Source organism: Canis lupus, chromosome 12, assembly GCF_011100685.1.
Source record: "Canis lupus familiaris isolate Mischka breed German Shepherd chromosome 12, alternate assembly UU_Cfam_GSD_1.0, whole genome shotgun sequence".
In the NCBI taxonomy this organism is placed as follows: Eukaryota; Metazoa; Chordata; class Mammalia; order Carnivora; family Canidae; genus Canis; species Canis lupus.
This window is the reverse complement of record NC_049233.1, coordinates 63,307,383-63,334,811: the sequence shown is the minus strand read 5'-3', so window position 1 is coordinate 63,334,811 and position 27,429 is coordinate 63,307,383. Positions and strand designations below refer to the sequence as shown.

The 27,429-nt window shown below is 39.1% G+C and overlaps 1 pseudogene; it reads right to left on the bottom strand.

Annotated features, from left to right (window-relative positions):
- Positions 1 to 22,533, bottom strand: part of LOC100683666 — a 147,095-nt pseudogene extending 124,562 nt beyond the window's left edge.
- Positions 22,534 to 27,429: the final 4,896 nt, after the last annotated feature.

Below are 27,429 nucleotides of genomic sequence, written 5' to 3'. Positions count from 1 at the left end.
ATTTTCTCCTGTACTTCTGCACTCCTCATTTTCCCCCATTCAAGATGGCAGCTGGCTCCAAACATCATTGCCTCAGGGAAAGGTGGAGGCCAGGTATGAAGGAGAAATAGAGACCATCAGTCATTGTGGTTTTATTTTACAAAGGCCTAAACTCTTACTGAATGGAGAAAGTCTGTTATGGTAAATGAAGAATGGGATTCCCAGGTATAGACAAAACAACTGAACAAGTGGAGAAAGCAGATGATTGCCAGATCCCTTTTTCACTGTGCCTAGCTGGAAAAAAAAAAAAAAAAAAAAAAAAAAAGATGAGGCATAGAATGTGGAGAGTACAGAGAGATTTCTGAGGATCAGGGAATAGAATGGATCCAGCTCCTGCCTAGAAGACAGCAATTCCAAGATGTATGGGTATCCCTCAAAGAGATATAGATGCAAGGTGTACCTAGGCTGACTGGCCAGGGACAGTCTTACAAAAAGCCCCTCCACTCATGGTATCATGTTAGGTCCCTGGATTGTGTGGGATGTGTTCTTGGGGTAGATGAGGATCCTAGAAAGAATGAGAATAACAGGGCTAACAATCAGAAATTACGCTGCTTTAATCCTTAGGTTTCATGCTGTTCTTGCACACCTGAGTATATGGGAGTTTATATCCGCTATATTTGTGTGTAGTTGATTAATTTGTTAATTATGTAAACTTGGTAGATTTATCATCACATCCTAGGAGGGAAAAAGTTTACCTCGTTATGTTAAAAGTGAATTATTATATAATTTTGGATCCTAGCTGTCGCTAATTAGCTGTGTAACATTGAGAAATTTATTTCGCTTTTTAAATGTTTCAAGTGCATCATATATTTTAAAAACAGCTAAAGTATATTATCTACCTTGTCGAGGGTGATATGAGGATAACTGAAATAGTATCTATAAAATGCTTAGCAAAGAAACTGCAATGAAAGCTATATTAACAGTATAGACTTTTTTAGGACCGAAAAGTTTAATATTCATGTAGGCCAATCAGTAATGATTTTACAATACTCAAATACTGACAATTAAAAAATCCTTTTCCTCCTGTGTATTTATTTCTCTTTCAATACATAATTAATATCTTCAAGGAAAATTCAGTAATATTTAAGAAGAGATGGACAAAAATAGTTCATTAATTAAAAAAAAAATTTCAGGATGCCTGGGTGGCTCAGAGGTTGAGCATCTGCCTTTGGCTCAGGGTGTGATCCTGGAATCACAGGATCAGGTCCCACATCGGGCTTCCTGCATGGAACCTGCTTCTCTGCCTATATCTCTGCCTCTCTCTGTGTGTGTCTTTCATGAATAAATAAATAAAATCTTTAAATAAGTAAAAATCTTAAATAAAAAAATAAAATTAAAAAATCTCAACTAAAAAGATCAAATAGGAGGAAAGCTATGTATCAGATTTTTTGGACATTAAAAAAAGTGTAGATAAGATGAAAACACAAATAAGTTATGAGATACTCTATATTATAATTAAGACAGAACTGAGTTGTATATGCCCATATATTATATTTCCATGCCAGAAAAAATCACCTTTTTTCCAAGATGAATTTATAACCTATGTCAATGAAATCTAAGATTTTTCTGATAGATGGAATGCCATATATAATGATGAGAAATACACTAAAAGCAAGAGCAGTAAATGGCAATCTTCTGACTTACTGTATGTGTCACTGAGAAGAGTGATTATTTCTCACAAGCAGAGGTGAAGTCAGGAACTATTATCGTCCATACTTAAGTGGTTTTGCTCTTTTCTTCCACATCCACCAACTTGATTAAATAATGATTTGGCTCACATGAGCCTCGAGCTTGGTGGTTCCAAGTTCATTCCCAGTCAGGTTTGTAAATGTCTCTGATCTTCAACTTTGGAGAAGTGCAGAGATAAGCAAAGGCTCCACTCAGTCAACACCAGACAAGGTTACCCCGGAGGAAAAAGCAATCTCAAGCAGAGGCAGCAAGTCACCAGACAGAGAAGGGGACTAGAGTCGGAAGGCTCAAGTAACAGCTTCGAGTCTGTCTTTGACAGCCTGTTTCAGAGACACAGTCTATTCCCACAGGTGGGAATCCTCCCTGACACTGAGGAAACCTTTCCCCTCTGAGGCAAAATCCAGAGTTTGATGGACGATCCCAGGAGTTTCACGAGATAATCAAGGGAGACAATTCTCTGTTGATGTTCCATCAGGTCTCTAGTGAAAGCCAGGTAAAAAATATTAAGAGTCACATTTCTGTTCTAGCATTTTAATGAAGAAACACTGGGGGGTTTGTTTTCCAACACCTGTGATTGTCAACTGGCATTTTAATTGTACTGCTAGTGGGCCAGAGGTAGGAAGATATCTTTTTACCAGGAGGAGCAGAAAGTCTTAGAATGGCCTAACATCAAAGAACTTCGGAAAAAGTGTGCGATATTGTGACCTATAAGAACTATATATTTGGTTATTCAGGTGACCAAAATATATTTCTTGTGTATATTCAATTTTCATCCACACATCCTGGCTTAGCTTCCTTTTGCCAATTTCTGAGCAATAAGAGCAAGGGAGCATCTTTTATTATAACATATGGACAAACTTGTCCTCAGTTTCTGAAAACGCTTCAGAACCACGAGGTGAAATGGGTGTCTTGTTGTTCCCAACAGCCCCCTTTCTACCACAACTGAGTTCATGTTAATGAAGTGACTTTTGGAGGGCACCTAAAGATGAGGACTGGTTGGTTGCAAGAGAACCAATCATGATTAGAGGGTTGAAACTTTCAGCCCCATCCCCATTGACTGTCAGAGAGGGGAGAAGGGCTGCAGGTTGAATGAACTCGCCAATGGCCAGTGATTTAATCAACATTGACCGTGTAATGAAGCCTCTATAAAAACCTGAAAGAGGAGGCGGTTCAGAGAGTTTCTGGGTTAATGAACACAAGAAGCTATGAAGAGACTGACGTGCTGAAGAGGGCATGGAAGCTCTGTGCCCTTTTCCCATACTTTCCCCCATGAATCTCTTCCATCAGGCTGTTCCTGAGTTATATCCTTCTATTATAGAGCCCTGTAATTCAGTAAGTAAAATGTTTTCCTGAGTTCTGTGAGCTGCTCTTGCAAATTAATTGAACCCGAGGGGAAGGTTGTGGGAACTTCTGATATATAAGCCAATCGGTGAGATATACAGGTGACCATCTGGGCTTGTGATTAGCATCTGGTGCCAGAGAATTACTTGGTGTTGTGTTGAGACTCTCCCTATACACACAGGGGCACGCACATTGGAATTGGTGATCTGAACTCCTTTAAAATGGTTGTCTGGATGTCTTTTCAAATTCGCTTACATTTACCATCAGGCACAGTTCCTGAATTGAGTAACTGAGTTCAGAGCTAGGCATTAGGGTTCACAATGTTTAATGTCAGATATCTGCTCAGAACTGTAATCGAAATTCCTCTTCTAAGTTGATCTCAGGAGAAAACAGGAGGGGAAAGTGTATGTAGGGTATCAGAATTTTCTTTCCTGAGAGTTGCTTTGTGTCAAGCAGTAAGGTAGTTATTTTTAATATATTGTCTCATATGATCATTATAAAGTGCCAAGTGTTTGGACATATGCCCCATTTTCAGATGAAGAAACTGAAACTCAGAGAATTTAAATAACATGCTCAAATTTCCATAGCCCAGTAAATTGAAGAGAAGGAATATATAGCCAAATCTCTAATTTCCATAATTGTGCTCTTTCCTCCACAACTGCTACCTCTCATAGAACAAGGGAAGAACCTTATGTCATCACATGACAAAATAATTTTGGGTTTTTGCATCACTTCTCACTTTACTTCCTTTTATTAATATCTTATTAATAAAAAAATCTATCACTAAACCATTAAAATACTATGATTTGATAAGATAATGAGTTGCTTTGTTTGTAACCCTTGCCAATTCCCATTGATAAGCTATAAATGTTTAGAAGGTAAATTCTTAAGTTAACCTTAGAATTGATTTCTTAGAAAATACTTGCTCACAAAGATTTACAGTATCTCACCTGTTTTTTCCTGTTCCTTTCATTTGGTAGACCAGCCCCCCAAATACACTTAGGAAAGAACTCTTGGTATTATAGCTTTCCTTTTAGAATAAGACATTCTAAAAAAAAAAAAAAAAAAAAAAAAAAAAAAAAAAAAAAAAAAAGAATAAGACATTCTGATACATGGGAAAGTAGCTGCCTGAAATAGGTGCATGTTACAAAATATACAAAAAGATGTGTACCATGTTTATTAAGAACACTTCTAAATGAGTCATCTTCTATGTGTCAGTTAAATTTTTTTTCTATCTAAATTCTTTCACATACCTTACTAAGTTTAATCTTAGTTTATATATTTGTTTTCTATTGTGGAAAAAGTCTATTTTTTATTTTAAAGCAACCCATTGCTGATATAGATGATATGAATAGCTTGTCTTTTTTTTTTAAAGATTTTATTATTTATGCATGAGGGACACAGAGAGAGAGAGAGAGAGAGAGGCAGAGACACAGGCAGAGGGAGAAGCAGGCTCCATGCAGGAAGCCTAATGTGGGACTCGATCCCGGGACTCCAGGATCATGCCCTGGGCCGAAGGCAGGAGCTAAACCACTGAGCCACCCAGGGATCCCCTTGTCTTTGTCTTTTATACAAATATTACTGAATAATATGCTCTTGATAAATATTAAGTTCATTCCCTATTACAGTGGTTGTGTAAATATATTAATATGGTTTGCAAATAATGATAATTGTCTTGAGAAAAAAAAAAAGCAATCCCTAACATACAGGAGCTGGTCTGGTATTACTAGTCAGGCCTTCATGTTCTTCCATTAAATATATACTATTTCACAGAACATTAGCATCAGACAAGGCCATACTGTGACCATAATCAATCCAGACAAAAACAAGACCACTGTGTAATCATGTCTGAGGACAGACAAAACATGAACAATGTCCAAACCACAAAATACCAAATAGATCCCTGTTTTGACTAATATGTGTGATTGTTGATTTACCAGTTACAGATTTAGCCTTGTGCAGTCTCCCATACCTCTAGAAAAGATTTATTGACATATTTATCTCCATTTAATAACCACATCCTGTCCAGAGAGAAGTCCTACTTCTTTAAGCCCACCCCAAAGACTTGACACAAGCCAAGTTACTTATGTCCTTTCCAATACCTTGTTAGTGAGACACCCCATGATTCACCATTCACTTCATTCTCCAGCAAGGCCTCTCTCTCCCTGCAAGGAGTGATAAGCCCAAATTATTTAATAACAGGTGTGTTCCTGGTGGTCTTTATCTGGAGGGCATTGATAATTTCTTCATATCAACTTTTAAATTTTTTTTCATATCTTATTACATTGGCCAGATTCTAAAATAACAAAGGATAATAATAGTGACAGCAAACATTCCTGTTCAAAGGGACTAACATGTTTTACCATGGTATTAATACTTGCTTTCATTTTAAAGTGGGTTCCTTTATCAGATTAAGTAAGAATAACTATATTTTGAAAAAATGTTTATTTTGAAATTGACACAAATTTTAAATAATTTTTTGTCTATTAACTCTTCTTTTTTAAAAGTATTTTTATAGGAAATAATTTTGGTAGATTTTCCTCCTACAAATTTCTAGGATAAATCTTTTTTGGTTGTGGTTAATTGTTCTTTTAATGAATTTCAACTTCGATAAATTATGTAATTTATTTTGTTCATTTAACAGATGTTCTTTTAATACCTATTATATACGAAGTTCTATCTTAAGTCCTAGACATGTTGCAATTTAAGAATTCATAGGGAGGGATGGGATGGCTATAACGAAATATCCTTCTAATAGAACTGTTTTGTATCTTGACTGCTGTGGTGGTCACACAAATCTCTGTGTGATAAAATTGCAAGTAATACACAGAGAGACACACACACACAGATTAGCATACGTAAAACTGGTGAACTCTTCAGAGTTCTGTTGGCAGGTTCTGTTGATGCCAATTTCCTGGTTATGATCTTATACTCTGGTTTTTTAAGTTGTTGCCATTGGAAGAAATCAAGAACTCTCTGTGCTGTGTCTTACAACTACATAGGACTCTACTATTATCATAAAATAAAAAGCTTTAAAAAATTATATAGTCCCTGACATCAAGTAGAATACAATCTAATAATAAACATAGATCATTAATAAAAAGAATTATATGATAACTACTGTAACAGAGAGAAAGTATTGAGTGCCATAAGTACACACAATATTGGGAGACTGTATTTAAGGGTCAACAAAGGCCTCCCTAAAGATGTAAATTTATTTATTTATTTATTTATTTATTTATTTATTTATTTATTTATTTATTTATTTATTTTAGCTCTTGGATTTTAATGCCAGAACAATTGAAAAGCTCTTTAAGAAGATGCACCCATGGGATCCCTGGGTGGCGCAGCGGTTTGGCGCCTGCCTTTGGCCCAGGGCGCGATCCTGGAGACCCAGGATCGAATCCCACGTCAGGCTCCCGGTGCATGGAGCCTGCTTCTCCCTCTGCCTGTGTCTCTGCCTCTCTCTCTCTCTCTCTGTGACTATCCTAAATAAATAAATAAAATATTAAAAAAAAAAAAAAAAAAAAAAAGAAGATGCACCCAGTTAAAAAACCAAAACAAATTAGATATGGCAGGTGAACCACCAGCTAAAGCTCCTGTGAATTTCTGGGTGGAAGAAGCAGTGCTGACCGGAGGCAGCAGCTGAGTGAAGCTCAGGGTGTGGAGCTTGTGGAAAGGGGCCTAATGATTCTGCAGAGTCCATGAGATGACACAGGTTTCCTGGGACGTGGGGCTCTCCAGTGCTCACCTGCTTTCTCGCTGGTTGATAGGCAGACTTTTCCGTTGACATGCTAGCACACCACAGGGCCACTGATGGCTGCATCATGGGGTCTGGCACAGATGGTGGCCCAGATGCTTCCTTCACAACTCATGTTGTGTGGCCAGTGGGTGCTCACATCAGGCCTAGGCCTAAAACCTAACAACGCTCAAGATAAACACATAGCTAGCTCCCCAGACCTTCTAGGGGATGCTGTTCAGGATGCCCTCCTGGATTCTGAGGAAGGGAGGAAGCAGTGGGTGGCTTGGCAGCTTGGGTCTTGTCTTGGGGGTACCCAGACTCAGATCCCCAGATGACCTTGCCTGTGGGCTGCTGCCTTCAGACCCTATGTGAGCTCATGGGCCTCTTGTTCTGGCTTCATGGGCCCCACTTTCCTGCCTGCAATGTCTGTTTGGCAGCATGAGAGGTGCTCCCCATGTCTTTATTCCCTCAAGGCAATACACCATCCCTCTTGCCTCCACACATTCGTGGATCAGAAGTCACATGCACCTCACACTTGGCTGGTACATTTAGGACAGAGTTGCTGTTTCCTCTCTTATAAAGGTGCATACTGGAATCTGTGGGTCTCTATGCTGGACTTGCCACAGGAACGGGTTTGCCACAGCCCTTCTCCTATGTGGCCATTAACATCAGGGCCTCTTCCAAGAACAGAGGAGACAAGGGTCAAAAGTGAGGACAGGCGACAGACACTCTCAGGGAGCAGAGCTCAGGATGACTATGCTATTTACAAGAGAAGCAGCAGAATAACCTTCAGTCGAAAAGGTCTGAGGAGCACAGGTGGTGAGAATGTCATGTGTCCAAGAGCCTGACATCTCCCAGCCATGGAAGTACAGCTTCTTGGGCTCCCAAGTGAGGACCAGCATTCATATACATATGTAGGCTCTGTAATTAATTGTATAACTAGAACAATCATCAGATCAAGGTCTGTTTTATTAAAGATGTAAATTTAAAGTGAAGCCTGAGAATGAGTAGGAATTGGCCAAGCAAAAAAAAAAAAGGAGAAAGATAGAAGATTATCACCTTTCAGAGAGTGGAGTCTCAGCAGAGAATCATAAGGAAGGTTGACAGGAAATAATTGCTGAAGAAGAGTTTGAGAACAGGTCATACTGGACCTTGGGAGTTTAGTAACTTTCTTAAGAGAATAATGAGGAGCCACTAAAAAGCTTTAAGCAAAGCAGTAATAATTTCAGGTTTGTATTTTTAAACTATTACTTTGATTTTCAGGTAGAGAACAGCTTGGTTGGAAGGATACCTGCAAATATGCATAAAAAAGGAAGCTGTCGGAGAGTCCAAGTTAGTGATGGGGTCCTTGGAATTGGGTGGAGGTGGGATCCCTGGGTGGCTCGGCGGTTTAGCCCCTGCCTTCCACCTAGGGTTTGATCATGGAGTCCAAGGATCCAGTCCCACATCAGACTCTCTGCATGGAGTCTGCCTCTGCCTCTCTCTGTGTCTCTAATGAATAAATAAAAAAAAAATAAAAAAATAAAAAAAAGGAATTAGGTGGAGGTGTTGAAGATGAAATTTAGTGAAAAGATTCATGAGTTACTGGATAGATTTGGTCATGACTTAAATATGAGCTATTGATGGTTAGATTATACCCAGATTTTGTCATGGGCAATAAAGTAGATGGAGAAGCCATATTCTCAGGTGGGAAGGATTAGAGAAAGTACAGATCTGAAGTGGGCAAGAGTATGGCTTGGTTCAATTTTACATCTAATATAAGATGCCAGCAAGACTTCCAAATGGAGATTTCAAGTAGGCAACTAGGTATCTCCCACTGGAGTACAGAAATAGAGATATGGACCAGAGATAAAGTTTTAAGTCTTTGGTTATACAGATGATATTTAAAGTCAAGGCGGGGTAGTTACAGTCATTAAAAGAGAATGGGAAGAGAAAGGAATGAGGCCCAGAGGAAATTCCTGATGAACTTGAACATTTAAAAGTCAGGGAGACTTAGAAGGAGCAGTCAAGAAGGATTCGAAATCCAAGAATCATCTTAGGGAAGCAGAAGGAAGAGAGTATTTCAAGAAAGAAATAGCAAGTCATGTCAGATGAGGCATAAAAATGACCGTTGGATTTAGGAACATGAGGATCACTTGTAACTCGGGTGAAGAAGAGAAGGAATGCAAATGGAGGTAGGCTTGATAATTTGGAGGAAGATGAAAATGGTAGCCAGGTCATATCAACTTTCCCTACAAATGTATAGACACTAGAACAGGAAATTTAAAGAGAATGAGGAAGGTGTAAAATAATTGTCACAAGAGAGAAGGACTAGAGTAAATAGTGAGTCGGCTAGAAAAACATTTCAACTATCGAGATAGATTTTTTTTAAGTTTATATAAGTGGAAATTATCCAAATTTTCCCTTCTTCCCTGGATAAGAAGACCCAGTATTGCGAAAATATTAATTTTCTTCATATCTATCATTATATTTGATGTGGTAATCATAATTCTTATTAAAATGATTATGATAGCTCACACTTACCGAGGGCTTACTATGTGTCAGGCATTGGGTTAAATGCTCATAAAACCCTAATCAAAGTCACAAGTTCAGGGAAATTTGCAAAATGACTGTAAAGTTTGTCTGAAAAATAAACATGCAAGAGTAGCAAAGAAAATTCTGGGAAAGAAAATAGCAAGTGTGGATTAACCAACTGTAATTGTGGTTTGCAACAATAGAAAGCTCAATGGAAAGAACTCAGAAATAATCACAAGTTTAGGCAGGGTGACTTCAATAATGCTGGGTTTTCCAGACAGTGGGGAAAAAAACAGGTTTACAATGAAAAAAATGGGGATGCCTAGATAGCCATTTGGAAAATGATAAAGCTAGATCTCTGCATGATTCTTTATCCCCAAATTAGATAGATAAAAAAATGTGAATGTAAAAACTTAAATTATAAAAGAATTAAACATAATTTTAAATATTTTTATAATATTGTGTTCAACTTTTTGAAATATAGAATAATATTCATCTTTGTGGCAAACACACACATATATACACACACACATATATACACACACAGTGCCAAAAGACCATTTTTAAAAAATATTTTATTTATTTATTCATGATAGACAAAGAAAGAGAGGCAGAGACATAGGCAGAGGGAGAAGCAGGCTCCATGCTGGACTCGATCCCAGGACCCCGGGATCACGACCTGAGCCAAAGGCAGATGTTCAAACACTGAGCCACCCACGTGCCCCAAGACAATTGTTAAAGAGGGAAAATACTGTCAATTTTTAGGATGAAAGATTGAGCTCTCGTAGATCAATTAAGAATGTAAAGACCCCAATTTTAATAAGAAGGGCAAGGGCGATAGCTCAGAGCAAAAGAAATGATTAATAAACATGTGAAATGATGGTTGTTCTGTCAAAAATTTTAAAACACAAAAATTAAAACAAAGTGGTATTTTTTTTATCAGGTTAATCAATCGAATTAACATTATTTATGAGTACTGATAATGTGCCATGTGTTTTTGGTGTTTTCTTATCTATTTTCTATAATATTCCTGTGAGCATATTTTTCATAATAACCTGCCAACTTTTTAATAATATGATCAGTAGGTTGAGTGGACACAAATGCCTCTAAAGAACTTGATAATGCTTGAAAGGTAGAGATTTTGCCTAAGTCAAACTCAGTAGTCTTGTTGATATGCTTAATTTGGTTGTGCATTCTGTGAAAAACAATGTGTTCATCGTTAAAAGTAGTTTTTTTAATGCACTCACAAAGCTAATTATTCCCCTCTCGTTTGATTATATTTTATTGAATTGACAATATTTCTGAGCACGTAAAGTTAACATTGGAACGTTAATGGCAAACCAAATTAAAATCACAGCCCCCTGATACTTCTATCAGCCAGAGGGGAGAAGAGCAGTTGGTGGAGAGCTAGTCTTTATTCATCTCTTCATTCTTTCAGTCAACAAACATTTATTGACTATCTACTGTGTGCTGGGCACAAAGCTAGGCACTGGGGATATTATAATAACCAGGAGAAAGAGGATCAGACTGTATCATCCCATTGGCATGGGAAAGAAAGGAAAAAGGGAAGGAAACCTGAAGTGAAACTCTATTATAAGAACTTGAACTTTTATCAATTAGTGAAATCTTCCCTTGCCTCCATTCTTTCAATCCAGAAACAGTGTAGGCTGCCCAAAGTGACACATTACTTCTGTGACTACACTAGGTACTCTCATTTGTGGGTGATTGAGACACCTTAAACTATCTTTCCAAATAAAAGGAAAGACATCTTTCCTAAAGACCTAAATCCAGCTAGGTCATAGGCTTCCTCCAGATTAATAAGGTTAAAGTTTTTGGCAAATTAGGAGAGATTTTTCAGATCTAAATGAATCATTAGGAATGAGTAAATCACAGACATAACAAATGTTCTATAATTAAGAAGATAAAGATGTATGTTAAGAAGTATCATAAATCTCAGAATAACCCAAAATGTTGTCCATTTGTCTTTGTCAACAAATACTGGAAAGAACCCAAAGAAACAGTCAAACGTGTTACTCCAAATAGTCTATACTTTTCTTAAAAAACCATTAAGCTAGTATATACTTTCTTAGGAAAAAAACCTTATATTCTAAAGAATTAAAACAGTTTCACAAGTTACTTTATATGGTTCCTAAATTATATTAGATTGAACCATATAAAATTGCCAGAACATTTTTTTACCTACAAAATTTGCAATTTCACGTGGTTTTTCTCTAATAGAATGACATCATTTCAATTTCTAAGAAGAAATCTTTGCATAATGAATAATTTATGGAGCTCTCCCTATGAGCCATACTGTGCTAAGCCCTGACATCAATCCAAGGCTTTCCCTGAGGCCCATGGACTCCCTCAAAAAAGTGTGCGACTTGAATTAAGGAGGGTCTTTGAACGTATGTAAAAAAAATTATATATTTATTTTTGCTAACCTTTAACTGGAACTTTGCATTTCTTTCAAATATAGACATGAGCTGTAAACTTTGGTAGCATTACCAGTACCCTTGTTTTTGTCACCAGTGGAAATCAGATATTTTCATATTATACAACAGTTGTCCCAAGCTATCTCAAAATAACATTTCTAGTTATCACAAACTTGAAATTTCCTGTTGATTTTAAACCTAAAATTATTTGATGCATTTATTACTAGTCACAAATTTGTTTTTTAAGATATTTGGATAACTGAATTTTGATTAGTTTGTTTTACAGTGTTATATCTTTTGTGTCTTTAAAATATCTTATTCTGACGGGATCCCTGGATGGCTCAGCGGTTGGGCATCTGCCTTTGGCCTAGGGTGTGGTCCTGGAGACCCAGGATCGAGTCCCACATCAGGCTTCTTGCGTGGAGCCTGCTTCTTTCTCTGCCTGTGTCTCTGCCTCTCTCTCTCTCTCTCTCTGTGTGTGTGTCTCTCATGAATAAATAAATAAAATATTTAAAATAATAATAATAAAATAAAATATCTTATTCTGAGAAAAAATTCCAAGCGTCTCCTCTAGACTGTCAAATGGGTCCCTGGGCACAAAATGGTAAGAGCCCCTAATACCATTTGATCCCTGTAGCCACCCTATGTAGTAGGTAGTATTGCCACCCCCAATATAGGTTGGGTCACTTGCTAAAGGTACACAACTAACAGCACAACCAGGATTCACAATGAGTCTGGGTCCAAAGCCCGTGCTCTTACCCAGGACCTACACAGCCTTTGAAGTTTTCAGTGACCAACAGAGATCATAGTAGTCAACATACTGATGATCATAAGCAACACTTAATAAATGTTGTCTATGGCAATTCTAAGCTTACAAAATGGATAAGAAGAACTTACATAGTAAGGAGAATGGGCCCGGGGCACCAGCCAGGGCTATGAGGTGGTGAAAGCCTCAGAGATCCAGAGAGGGAGCTGTCAGAGAAGTAAGAAGAGCCCCGGATGGACAACCTGGCACACAGAGGTGTCACAAGGTCGTAGCCGGTAAAATTTACTTTTTTAGTCAAGTGGTGACTTACGCCTTCTCTCCCTACTTCTCTTTTTATTTCTCTTTTTCCATTCTGTCTCCATTCAGTTTCTAATTTATTTATCTACCCCATTCCTCCATGTGCTAGCCAGTTTTCAGCTTGAAATAGAGGGTTATTTCATGTTTCAGCTTGAAATATGCCAGGTTATTGCAGAAGAAATTAAGGCTATTCTATGTATCCACTATTTGAGCTTTCATTGTTTTTTTTTTAATCGAGATATAACTGTCATAGAACATTATATTAGTTTTAGGTGTACAATGTAATGATTTGATATTTGGGTATATGGCAAAATGGTCACCACGGCAAAATCTAGTTAACATCTGTTGCCATAGTTGCAGAATTTTCTTGTGATGAGAACTTTTAAGGTATACTCTTTTTTTTTATTTTTAAAGATTTTATTTATTTATTCATGAGAGACACAGAGACATAGGCAGAGGGAGAAGCAGGTTCCCTTGAGGTGAGCCGGATGTGGGACTTGATCCCAGGACCCCAGGATCACGACCTGAGCCAAAGGCAGATGCTCAACCATTGAACCACTCAGCTGTCCCAAGATCTACTCATTAAGCAAATCTCAAATATACAATATGATATTATTAACTATAGTTACCATGATGTATATTACATACCTGTGTCTTTTATATATATTTATTTATTGAAGAATAATTAACATACAGTGTTATATTAGTTTCAGATGTGTAACATAATGATTCAACAATTCTATACATTTCTTAGTGTTCATCATGATGAGTGTACTCTTAATCCCCTCTATTTATTTCACCTGTCCCCCTACCTATCTTACCTCTGGCAAACACCAATTTGTTCTCTGTATTTACAAGTCTGGTGTTCTGTTGTTGTTGTTGATCTCTTTTTTTTTTTTTTCTTTCTTTGTTTTGTTTCTTAAATTCTATATATGGGTGAAATTATGCAGTATTTGTCCTCTATGACAACTTATTTTAATTAGCATTGCACCTTCTAGGTCCATCCATGACTTATTTATTTTACAACTAGAAGTTGGTACCTTTTGAACCCCTTCACCTATTTTGCCCATCCTCTACCCCCTACCACTGGCAACCACCAATCTGTTCTCAGGATCTAGGAACTCAGTTGTTGTTTTAAGATTCATATGAGATCATTCAGTATTTGTCTTTTTCTGTCTAACTTACTTCACTCAAGATCCATCCATGCTGCAAATGGCAAGATTTCTTTCATTTTTATGACTGAATAATATTCCACTGTGTGTCCACATACATTTTCTTTATCCATTCATTTATTGATGGACACTTAGGTTGTTTCCATAGCACGGCTTTTGTAAATAATGCTGCAATGAACATGGGGTGCAGATACCTTTTCAAGTTAGTGTTTTCATTTCCTTTGGATAAATATTCAGAAGTGGAATTGCAGGATCAGATGCTAATTCTGTTTTTAATTTTTTGAGGAACCTTCATAATGTTTTCCACAGTGACTGCACCATTTTGCATTTCTACCAACAGTGATGAGGGTTCTCTTTTCTCTACATCCACACCAACACTAGTTATTTCTTGTCTTTTTGATAATAACCATCCTAACAGATGCGAGGTGATATTTTACTGTGGTTTCGATTTGTGTTTCCCTGATGGTGAGTGATGCTAAACATCTTTTTGTGTGTCTGTTGACCATCTGGATGTCTTCTTTGGAGAAAAGGATTTAGGTCCTTTGCCCATTTTTTAACTTGATTTTTTTTATATTGAGGTGTGTGAGTTCTTTATATATTTTGGATATTAATCCCCTATCAGTTATACCATTTGCACATATCCTCTTCCATCCGGTAGGTTTTAGTTTCATTGATGGTTTCCTTTGCTGTGGAAAAAGCTTTTTAGTTTGATGTAGTCCCATCTGTTTATTTTTGCTTTCATTGCTCTTGCCCGAGGAGACAGATCCAAAATACATTACTCAGACCAATATCCAAGAGCTACTGCCTATGTTTTCTTCTAGGATTCTTATGGTTTCCAGTCTTACATTTAAGTCTTCAATCCATTTTGAGTTTATATTTGTATATGATGTAAGAAAGTGATCCGGTTTCATTCTTTGCATGTACCTGCCCAGTATCCCAACACCATTTATGGAAGAGACTATTTTTTCCTTATTGAAGGTTCTTGCCTCCTTTGTTGAACATTAGTTGGCTATATCAGCATGGTTTTATTTCTAGACTCTTGGTTTTGTTCCATTTATCTATGTATCTGTTTTTGTGCCAGTGCCATACTGTTTTGATTAAAATAGCTCTGTAGTATAATTTGAAATCAGGGAGTGTGATACCTCCATCTTTATTCTTCATCAAGATTGCTTTGGCTATTCAGGGCTTTGTGGCTCCACACAAGCCTTAGGATTCATTGTTCTGGTTCTGTGAAAAGTGCCATTGGTATTTTGAGAGGGATTGCATTGAATATATAGATTGCTTTGAGTAGTATGTACATTTTAACAATATTAAATATTCCAGTCTATAAGCAGAGTATATTCTCTGCCTATTTTTAAATTAGATTGTTTTTACACATGATGGAAAGAAATGATAGATTTAGAGTAAGGCAGTTTTCCCACCTAACCAGGAAAGTACTAAGGCTTCCACACATACCATTTCTTCAATTGTTAGAAATTCAACTATTATTTAAGTCATGAGCCAGATACTAGAGATCCCCAAGTGCCTTTTAGTCTTACCAGGATAAATTGATATTGACAAATACCACTCTCCTAAACTCTGCTCTTCATTTGTGTAACAGTAGATGTAGATATGATCCCATCTTTACTTTCCTTAAAGAATAGTAAGGATCCCCTGGAAACATTATGGCTGGGGAATCGTCCACTAGGCTAACATGTTGGTGAGCTCCCACCATAGCTCCCCCTTTTGTTGATTCACTGCTCTCAGGCTCCCAAGAGTATAGTGGTTTATAGACCATGGCTCTGCATTCAGATGACCTGTGTTTGAATTTCCACCTCCACACTCCTAGAGAGATGGTCTTGGATAAATTAGTTAACCTGTCTGTACCTTAGTTTCCTCAAACTGTAAATGATGTTGATACTATTATTCTCTTAATAGGGATGTTTTGGATATTAAAAGACATGTTTGCAAAATAGTTGGCCTATAGCTTCATAAATATTAGCCATCTTTATCATGACTAATGCTAATACCACAACTTTTTCTATGTGTCTTCTTTCCCTCTTCCGTCTTCATGCCCTGAAAGAATATCACTTTGGTGAGGAAAGGGAGGGTTCAGGGATCGATGTAGCAGGGAAATTTCTCCTGTTGATTGTAGGTCTGTTGTAGTAGAGGAGCTAATGAAGCTAACTTCTCAAGCTACTTGGAGAGACAGAAAAGCATGGCTAAGAAGGGCTGACTCTTTCAGCAGCGGAAAGATGTTCTTCCACAGAGTCCCCTTCCAAGGCAGTATGAGACTTTTGTTCCTAAGGCATTGTAGGTTTTCACAATTATGCTAACATAAATAATTAACCCATTTTAAAGTTATGGATATGTGAGCTTTATTCTCCTGCTGTTCTTGAGGCTTATATTCCAGGATCAGTATATAGCTGAAACCATATAATAGTTATGACATCCTGATAATTCAAGCCCCTTTGGACTCGAGGTGGAGAGACTGGAAAATCGGTGTGCATTGAGCACTTACTATGTATCAAGTGCTATGTGTAGGGATTTTTAAAAATATATTATCTCACTGATATAACAGCTCTATGATATAGGAATTGTGGCTCCAGTTTAATCGATGAGAAAATGGAATTTAATAAAATTGAGTAATTTGTCAAAAAGAAAGCAACAACCAGAAAGGGGCAGTGTTGGGATTTGAATGCTGGTCAGTGTGACTACAGGGCCCACGTTTGGTCACATACACCACCCTGGTTACCTGTTGGGTTAAATGTGCTGCTAAGGTGGCTGTAGGATATCAGCTTCACGTGTGAAAACTGCCTCGCCTGCCCCCAGGGCACAAAGTAGCTGATATTCACTCTCTCTCATTTCACAAACATGCATGGGGTTAAAATCATTATCAAATTTAAACTTATTAATAATACCATAATCTTTGCTCAAACTGTGGCCACATAACAAGATGCTATGTCAAAGGTTAAGCAAAAATTAGAAAGTGAGTGATTTAACTAAAAAGAACATGCTGACTCTTAGATTTCTCTGGATAAGAATAAAGTGGTTCCCGTAGACTCAGAACTTGGCATTTGTCAAAGTCCACAGGGGGGACGGTGTTATCTTTTTCTGTGGAGTTCCAGGTTTGCCAGACAAGGCTTATTGCAGAAAAAGAAAGCCAAGAGGTTATCTCCAACAAACATTAAGAGACTCTCAATAGTCAGGGAATGGTGCTTTGGATGAGATTCTCAAAGATCTTATCATTTGGCTAATGGTTTTAAAAGTGAACTTTTTCCTTCAATTCGGCATTCGTGAATCATACCATAAATGAGTGCCCTGGACTGTAGTCAGCATGGGTATTAACCATTTCATAGCTCTGTGTCTATGTTTATTCATGAATCATCTCTTCTCAGAAACTAATTTTCCATGTTATGTACTCCCTGCTGACTATAAAATAAAATTCAGCTGAGCTTTGAAAACTTTTTTGAGTTCATCCAATAAAGCTAATCCCATAAAGTCAAGCACAGTTGAAAATGCATGGCCTACGGTATTTATCTTCATTGCTGATACATAGTGTTTTCTAATCTAAATTCTCTAGCTGAAGATATTTTGCTCCTGAGAAAGTAAGTTCTATAATGACATTTATTCCTTTTTCATCCCATCAATAGCCTGTTGTTTTCCAGCAGTGCCAAAGAGGGTTTGTCATTTGGGGTGGTAGGGATGCAGATCAGTGAGGGTACCCACAGGCTAGCTCCTGCAATGACCACCATATTGACAAATAGCCTTCAAAGAAAGCTTGACTAGCAAACAAAGTTGCCACAGAGCAGTTCAGCTGTGGAGTTGAAAACCCTGGCACCTTTCTCCTGGGAAGTGAGGATGAGTATATAGTAGTAAATCATTACTTTGATGAAAAAGCAGCCAAACATCCAAAATAAAAATCTTCCAAACATGGGTAACCAGAGAAGGGCCAACTCACTCACCTCTCTGGGGTCTGTTTGTCTTCTGTAAATTAACTGGAACAACACATTTCTAAGAGGGCCCCATCTCACAGAGTATTGGTGTCGATTCTATCAGGGTTATGGGCTGACCTCAGAGTAATCTAATCGCATAGCAATTTGGAGACTTTACAAGCAGATAAAATGGGAAAAGATAATGGTTAAAGATTTGAGAGAAGTTAGAATCCACATCTCTCGGTACCTTCTTTGGGGGCCTGTTCATTCTTTCCCCTCCAGCTGGGATTTGGAATGGCACAAGAATCATTTTATAAATAAAGAGCTGGGGAGAAGGTCAACTTAACAAGTGAGTATCACACAGCTGACCTTTCTGTCACTTATAAAAGCCAATATCATCTATTATTTCATTCACGTCTATAAACTTGATATTTGTCAATGCCTTTTATCTACAAGACTGTGTGCACAGAAAAAAGGCTTATCAAATCAGGGTTTCAAAGAGAGAGAACTTACCCAATTTTGTCTCATAAAAGGCAGAGATAACACAATTTCTTTGTATATAATCATTCTATCTACTTTCCATTTTTTTACATGATTTTTTGACATAGTGCAGATCAGAGAACACAAATAAAGAACAACAACAACAAAAAAACCCCACATCATTCCCCAAGGGAACTTTAAAGCAAGAAGAGATCATAGTCTCCAACTCAGTCATGTGATGAGCAACATATTGACCAGCTGCTCAACCATTATTTCAAAGTCTTCACCCAGTTTTGAAATCCTAAAGGGCCGCATCTGTCCTTGGCCCAAGCATACCATTCACATTAGTATGAGTGGGATATATTCTGACAGGCAAAGGGCAGTTTGTAGCCTCAATTCTGCAAGGAAAAAAAACATAATTCACATTGACATTATCTTAGGTCCTGGCTTCTCATAAGCTAACTTATCTTATCTAACACGCACCTTGACAAATTTTGTTTCTACCTTCTGACTACACGATGCTTTGTCTAAGACTCCAAGATGATAAGGGCTTTCATTTGCATTAGCTTTTTTTTAACCCTTTCCCATAAATCCAGATGGAATATGATCAGAAAATGGTTGAGCAGAATCTGGGAATATTTATGGAATAATGGTGTCGGGCAAAGACAACCCATCTTAAGTGAATGACTACCTGCCCTCAAAGGTATCAGCTGGATCCACATTCACCTCCTCATAGCCTAGGGGTGGTTAACTTGCACCAGCACTTCCCTAAATTTCCTGTTCAAGGGTATCCCACCCATTGACTTGAAGTTGATGCTGTGGGGAAAGGAGTAGTACGTGGCAAAGGGGAGAGGTTCTTTTGGGAAGATTATCCTTACACATGACGAGAAAGAGAAGGAAAGGAAAGAGCCATAGAGCCCAGGATATATGGTAACTCACTGGTGTAGGAAATTAGTCTGTTTCCAGAAGATGGAAGGAAGGCACAGCAGAGAAGAAAGGGGGACAATCCCTGGCACATACTCCTCTGATGGCAGCTCCCAGAGAGGAAGGGCGGAGCTAAACCAAGACGTCAGAGCCGGCGAAGTCGCCCAGCATGCCACCAGCACACAATGGTCTCCAGTTTGTAGAGAGTGGTAATAGCCGTGCCCAGTAACTGTCAGACCCTCTAGAGTTCATGTGAGTTTTCACAACGCTGTTGGGATGCCCCATACACAAGATAAGGTATACGTGAGGAGCTGTTGGTTTCCATCTTCTGGATGAAAATCCTGAGACAGAGAAAGAATTAGTAACTTGCTCACAATCACGTGGCTAGTGGCAAAAGCGTGTCTCGGACTCCTCTCTTGGATTCCACACCCTGAGTTCTCCTCACAGGATCACGGTTACTGCAGCAACCTATTTTATGGTCTATGCCAGGGCACGGCATTGGCACGTAGGGGATTCAAGTGGAACTGTGAACCTAGCACCTACGACGAGGGGAGGAGGCCTGACGTTGGCTGAGATTTCCAGTCTTCTAGTGGCTTGAGCGTGATGCCCCCATCCTAGCCCCCTCAGAGACAAACTAGTGGAGACAAGCTCCTCACAGGACCCATACCACGTATCTGCCAAACAACAAGACTGGAGGACTGGATATTGAGCTAGGGCGCGTCAAAACGTGGAGGCAGGGGGTGCATGTGTGTGTGCAAGAGAGACAGACAGACTGAGGAGAACTAGGAGCGGACAGTGCAGCTTAGATGTTGTCTGCTCCCTCGTTTCTTCAACGTGTTCAAAGACCAGAGCAGGAAAAAGAGACTCTGGAATGGCTCGTTCTTGACATTCAGATTTTCCCTCATGACCAACAGACCTGCTCTCCGTGGGCCCCCGTCTGGGTTGTGCTAAAGCCTTGTCTCCTCTCCTTCCACAGATTTCTCGCAGCCCAAGCAGAGACCAAGCAGAGTGGTGAGGCCTAGTGACTGCAGGGGTGTCACTCCTTCTCCTCTGTCTGTGCTGGGGGCACAGGCCCCGAGGGCCCAGCTGAGGCGGAGGCTGTGGCCTCCCCACAGGCCCAAGAGGGGAGCAACTGTGGCGCAAGGCACGCGTCGGCTGACTTGTAAAATTTCCTGACAGCACACTTATTGCCTGTTGTAAAAGCCTCGGCGTGTACTCGGGGAGGCCTCCTCCGGCCACAGCAACACTCCGCGGGCCCAAAGTTCTTTTCAGCCAAATCAGTGGCATCCGTGGTAAAGTGAATTCGCTTCTCAGGGAAACTCGAAGGAAATGCCAGTAAAATCCAATGCACATTAAAAAAAAAAAAATCCCATCAAAGATTCTTATTGCTTTAAAAAAAATAGATAATGTTGTTCCCTGTTATCAGAATTACTTCCCCAAGGGCTCTCTGTAAATGATTTCTCTAGCAACAGGGACTGGTCTGGATTTTCCTGATGCTTCAGGGAAAGATCTGTATGTGCTGCCTCCATTTTTCTCACTTTTCATTTGTGCTTTAAACCAGCACATTGTTTTTTTGTTTTGTTTTGCTTTTAAGATTTTATTTATTCATGAGACACACACAGAGAGGCGGGGGGGGGGGGGGGCAGAGTCACAGGCAGAGGGAGAAGCAGGCCCCACGCAGGGAGCCCGATGTGGGACTCGATCCCAGGCCCCTAGGGTCATACCCTGAGCCAAAAGCAGATGTTCAACCCCTGAGCCAGCCAGGTGCCCCCAAACCAGCACATTCTTATTCTTCACCTGTCCTCCCTTCCGCTCCACTGAATTGGTTTCTCCAAGATCACCAGGAACCTTCCCTTACTGAGGACAGCATCCTCTCCTTAGTTCACCTTTTAAGCTTGCTTCTCCCCTTGGCACTGCAAGCCCCTACGTTCTAAAACTCTTCTTCAGTCTTCCCAGCGTGCTTTCCTGACATCCCTTCATTCTCCAAGTTTGTAAGTCAATGATGCTTTACCTTCAGGTTCAGGTTCACGGATCCTTGAGAACCTGACGGAGTTAAGGTCCCTTTTCCCACATGAGTGCACACGTTCCAACACACCCCCAAAGTTGGCAGCAATGAGGTACCACCCGCACCTAATGTATCACAGCAACAACACTACCCAGTGCTGGCAGGAATGCGGAGGATTAGAATTCCCACTCACTGCAGATGGGAAGGCAAAATAGCATAGCCAATTTGGAAACAGTCTGGCAGTTTCTTATAAAGTTAAATATACACCTGCTGTGTACCAACCCAGCAATCCCACTCTTAACTATTTACCCAAGAGAAATGCAAATGTATGTTTCCGCGAAAATCTGTATGCAAATGTTTATGGTGGTTTTTTTTTTTCATAATCAACAAAAACTGGAACTGGCCCAAGCTTACAACCCAACTGGTGAATGTATAAACAAACCGTAGTATATCCGTACAATGGAATACTGCTTATCTTTTTTTTTTTTTTTTTTGGAAAACTGCTTATCAATCTTATCAATAAAAAATACCTATCCTACTCATCATAACTTGGATGAATCTCAAGTATGTTACGCTTAGTAAAGGAAGCCAAACTCAAATGGCTATATGTTATAGGAGTCTGTCTATAGCTCATTCTGGAAAAGCAAAAATACAGGATTAGAAAACCAAGTGGCTGTTGCCCAGGAACATGGGTGTGGTGAGAGATTAACTACTAAGGGGAACGCAGGAATTGGGATAGGAATGGAAATGCTCTGGATCTTGATTCTGGTGGTGATTAGACAACTGTACGTATTTGTCAAAACTGATAGTATAAACCAAATTTGGGGGGTGAACTTTACTACGTAAATTTATACTTCCATAAACCTGACCTTAAAAAACACACATACTTTTTTTTTTTCCTCTGGATTTCAGGAATATTGTGGTTCAGGCATGCCAGGGTAAATTTTCTACCACAAAACCCTTCTTTTTTCCCCTTTCTTTCTTCTCACTTGGTACTTTCTTTCTGGCCTCTCATCCCCTCTTGTGGCTACAAGCACAGTCTCCACATTGGTGAGTCTAAACTTTGTATCTCCTGAGCTCTGATTCAAAATATTTGCTGGTGATTAGAATCATCATGTCCTAAACCTACAATTCTTCTGGAGATTTTCCTTCCAGATCTGCACCTTCTCCTGTGTTTCCTACGTACTTCTCTAAACCTCCCTGCTCGCAGGCCATTTTTGTTGGACTCATTTTTCTAAAGAATACTCGCACAGAATAAAGATGATTGATAAAATTCATGTACATAATTTACATTTTCTTAAAATGATATCACATAGCAAATAAAAAACCATGACCAGTTAAGAGAGAGACTTGACTTATCTTTTTTTATGCTCATATCCCATCAGTCACTAAATCCTGTTAATTCTACTTTTTAACTGTCTCTTAAACAACTCTCTCTCTTCCCTTCTCTTTCTTAAACTACTTCCCAAATCCATGCTGTTATAATCTCTTTCTTTCACCTTCGTAATAGCTCCCTCTACAATCGAACTCTTATCTCTTCAGTCCACACCTCATTAACATGGCACAAGGTTGGGTTACAGATTTCCTTGGCTCAAAAGCCTGCAGAGTTTCTCACATCCTATGGGATAAAATGTGATCTCAGCCTGATGTTTAAGGCTCTTAGTGATGGAGTTCAAAAACCTTTACAAGTCACATCTACCACACTTTACCCCACACACCACCTCCAGAAACATTATCAATCTACTAGCAAAGCCCTACAGTAAACACAGCACTCGTATCCTCCTGGTTTATGCAAAGTCTCTTTCTAGAATATTCTTCCCTCAAAATGGTTTGGCTAGTGACAAAATTTCTATTCTTTGAGGCATGGTCCAAATACCACAATCTCTAGTGCACCCATCCCCAACCATACATCTCAGAACGAATTACTCCCTTCCTTGGCATGCCTTTGGCATGTGTGTACATGTATATGTGTGTGCGTGTAGACGTGCGTATGTGCACATATTTTAATAGACTGCGTTACCAGACTGAAGTTATTTATATAATTGCTTAACGCTACTAGAGAGTCAGTCACTTCAGGACAGACACTGTGTCTTACTCATTTTTGAACACCCCACAGCTGACTAATAAGGGCTTCTTCCAGGGAGGATAGTAAATATTTGCTGAACTAAATTTAATTTGGACCATCTTCTAAATTTAAAAGAAATTAAATTCCACAAATTAAAACAAAGCTTAAATTAAGGTCCACATATCCTATAAACAAGACTTGTATACTGTGTCTGCTATGTAGACTGCTCTGTTCCAAGTTTCAATCCAAAAGATATAAAAAATCCGTGTCCCCAATTGTCTCTCCTCTTAGCCTTAAATTGTGCCACATGTAATAAGAGCAGCAGTAACTGACATAGAAGAAAAGCCTCCAGGACACATGCCACTTGGGACTGGCCTTCTGCAATAACGAAAGTAAGGCTGTTAGACGTCTCTGATTTTTTTTAAGATTTTATTTATTTATTCATGAGAGACAGAGAGAGAGAGAGAGGCAGAGACACAGGCAGAGGGAGAAGCAGGCTCCATGCAGGGAGCCTGATGTGAGACTCAATCCCAGGACTCCAGGATCATTCCCCGGGCCGAAGGTGGCACTAAACCACTGGGCCACCAGGGTTGCCCAACCTTTCTGATTTTAATCTCACTTTTAGGCTTCTGTATAACAATCCCTTGTTAAAATAAAATAGATTTGCCTGAGATTCACTACTAATGGTTTCTCTGTTCATTTTAAATAAGGGTGAGAGATTAGTTCTCTGGTATAAGTTCTCTAAGTGTTCAATAGAAAAAATAAGTAAATAAACCTCATCAGTCAAGTCTGTAGTCAATCAACAGGAATCCATTGAGAATTTTCTATGAAAGTAGCATTGTTCAGGACAGTCTAGAGGGTCTGGGCATTGAGATATGCTCTCAAAGGATCAAAACTAGTGTGTGAAATGATCAGACATTATCATCCTCCTGGTAAGGGATGATGAAGAGCAACCTCATCTAGAGAAAGGAGAGCTCTCTATGGGCTGGTGTCATGAACAAACTTTTTTTTTTTTTTTTTTCCTCTTCTAAAGATTTTATTTATTTATTCATGAGAGAGACAGAGACCTAGACAGAGGGAGAAGCAGGCTCCCAGTTGGGAGCCTGCTGTGGGACTCGATCCCAGAACCCTGGGATCACAACCTGAGACAAAGGCAGATGCTCAACCATTAAGCCACTCAGGTGCCCCATGAACAAGCTTTTCTAGAGCAAGACACTTAGGTCTTGTTTGAGGAAAGGGGTTCAATGAAACAGAGCCAGTGTATTAGTTTCCTAGGGCTCTGTAATAAATTGCCATTTTAATAGGATGTCTTAAAACCGCAGAACATTTTTCTCTCACAGTTCTAGAGGCAAGGAGTCTGAAATTGTGGTGTCTGTGGGGCTGTGCTCCATGCCAAGGCTCTAGAGGAGATTCTTCTCCATGTGTTTTTAGTTTCTGGTGGCCCCAGGGACTCCTTGGCTTGTGGCAACATCATTCCAACCTCTGCATATTCCTCTTCTCTGTGTATCTATCTTATAAGGATATATATGATTGCATTTAAGACCCATCTGGATAAGGATGCCTGGGTGGCTCAGTGGTTGAGCAGATGCCTTCAGCTCAAGGTGTGATCCCAGTTCCGGGGATTGACTACCACATCGAGCTCCTTGCAAGGAGCCTGCCTCTCCCTCTGCCTATGTCTCTGCCTCTCTCTGTGTCTCTCATGAATAAATAAATAAAATCTTAAAAAAAAAAAAAAAACGAAAAAAGACCCACCTGGATAATCGTGCATAAGCTCCTCCTCTCAAGATATGTAACTTAATCACATCTTTTGCCATACAAAATATTCACTCCCTGACCATATAAGGTAATATTCACAGGTTCCAGAGATTAGGATTAGATATACTATTTTGGGGGCACCACTCAACCCACTGCAGCCAGCTTCATAACTGGCAGTGCCCAGAGCAAAAGGAAAATGTCAGGCCTGTATTCGAAAACCAGGAAAACTGTGCTTTTAAAAGTACTAAAAACCTTTTCTTCTTTGGTGCTCTCTCTCTCTCAACTTGTCATGGTCTTTTATTTGCTATGCGATGCCATTTTAAGAAAATGTAAATTATGTGCATGAATTATATCAGTCATCTTTATTCTATGCAATGAGTTTTAAATGCAAATATAACAGCATTTAACTCTGACACAGAATCGCCCAAATTACACAATTTGTATTTCACAATTAATGCATGCATGTGTGTTTCATTCTTACTAGAACATCAGAATGCTGCACAAAACTAAACCAACTGCTTTTATTACCTTTCTTGACGCACACACTTTCTACCGACTCTCTCTCTCTCTCTCTTCGCCTCACTGATTAAGGAAGGACTGAAAGGAAAGGAACTCTGGGTTGCCAAATCTTTCCCTTTCTTTCTATATCATCCTTTTCAGCCTAAGTGGTTGGCTAAGACAGGGAAGTAATATACACAAGAAAGGATGTGATGAGGCCACTTGGTAATTTCTGTTTCTTGGAGTGTCATTGCCTTGTTTCTCATCTGAAGCAAATTCAGGTTTGAATTGAAAGCATGGTCTCTTAAGGGTGTCAGCACCCTTCCTTCCTCAGTCATAGGCATAGCACCCTTACTTGTGTCTCACTTTGAGACCCTCACTTTGTGTCTTGCTGAATACCCAGGCATTGTGGGTCCCCTGGAATTCTGTGCTCATAGGGCATCCTGAATGCAGTACGTGAATAGATGGCAAGAGAGAGGAGACAGAGAGAGTTTGTGTACCTCTGCTCAAGTTCACCATCCATGGCTCCCTTTGACTTCACTTCCAAAACACAAGTTCAGAGACAAAATTATTAAGAATTTCAGGACGACATTAAATCCAGGGTCCCTCTGATCATGGGATCCTGTACCACTACGTTGCGGAGACACCCTTGTAGTGAGGGACCCTGTGACTTAACATTTCAAAGTGTGGTAGTAGCCCATCTGTGAATTGTGATCCGTTAGTGGTGAAATCCATTTAGACATGGGTCACAATCGGCTTTAATACACACACACATACACACACATACAATTATTAAATAATAGTGATTTATATATAATAAGGGTGAGCATTATTTTGTAGAACCTGTAATCCAAATACGAATATCTCTGTATCTGTTTCTTTCTGCGGGTCATTGAAATCCCTGTTCTAAGGGCTAGTCTGTTGGTTCTGGAGTCAAATCTTGAGATTTCAATCCTATTTCCATCCATTACTCTCAATGACTAACTGAAAGGGCAGCACAGATACAGATACTTAAATTTTTTGAGCTTATTTCTTCCTATACACAAGGTTCATGGGTATGTGAAAGTGGTAGATACACAGCCATAATGAAGTTGAGCCTGAACTGATGCTTTACTTTTAATTTCACACAATGACTGAGTAAAATTGACATCTGAGGATTCTCAATCCTACCATCAAATATGGAATGAATTTTTTAACATTTTAAGAGTATTACTACCTGGTTTGCTCAAGTGCTTTGAGAGTTAGTACAGTCATTTACCTTGAATACATGGTTCACATACAAGTCCTCCAAAGGTAGATTTTTACTTAAAACTTACATGTGACAACCAACCCCACTCACTAATATCTGCATAGCCACACTATTCATCATGTTTTATTGGGAGAATGGATTTGCATAGTATTATGCAGATTAGCTTCTCTAAGAACATATGCCTTTATACAGGGTTCCCTCAAATGCTTAGAAAAGTACTTTGTAATTTCCAGAGTTACAAAGGCTAATTAATATCCAAGTTTACATATTAATCAGTGTGAAGTTGGTGGACCTAGCTACCTTCATCAAATTGCTGTAGGATCATTTCCTGAATACTCTAGTTTGAAAAAAAAAAATGGAAGGTACCACTTGAGAATAAGAAAAGAAATACTGAACCATTGACCTCCCACAGCCTAGAATTGACATAGAGAAGGTATAGTCACGAGGATTGACAAGTGCTCTCTGGGAAACTTTAATCATTGTAGCTGTGATCTAGCCCATGATCCTTGGCAAATGAAAAATGAAAATGGTGTGACTAGGCCAT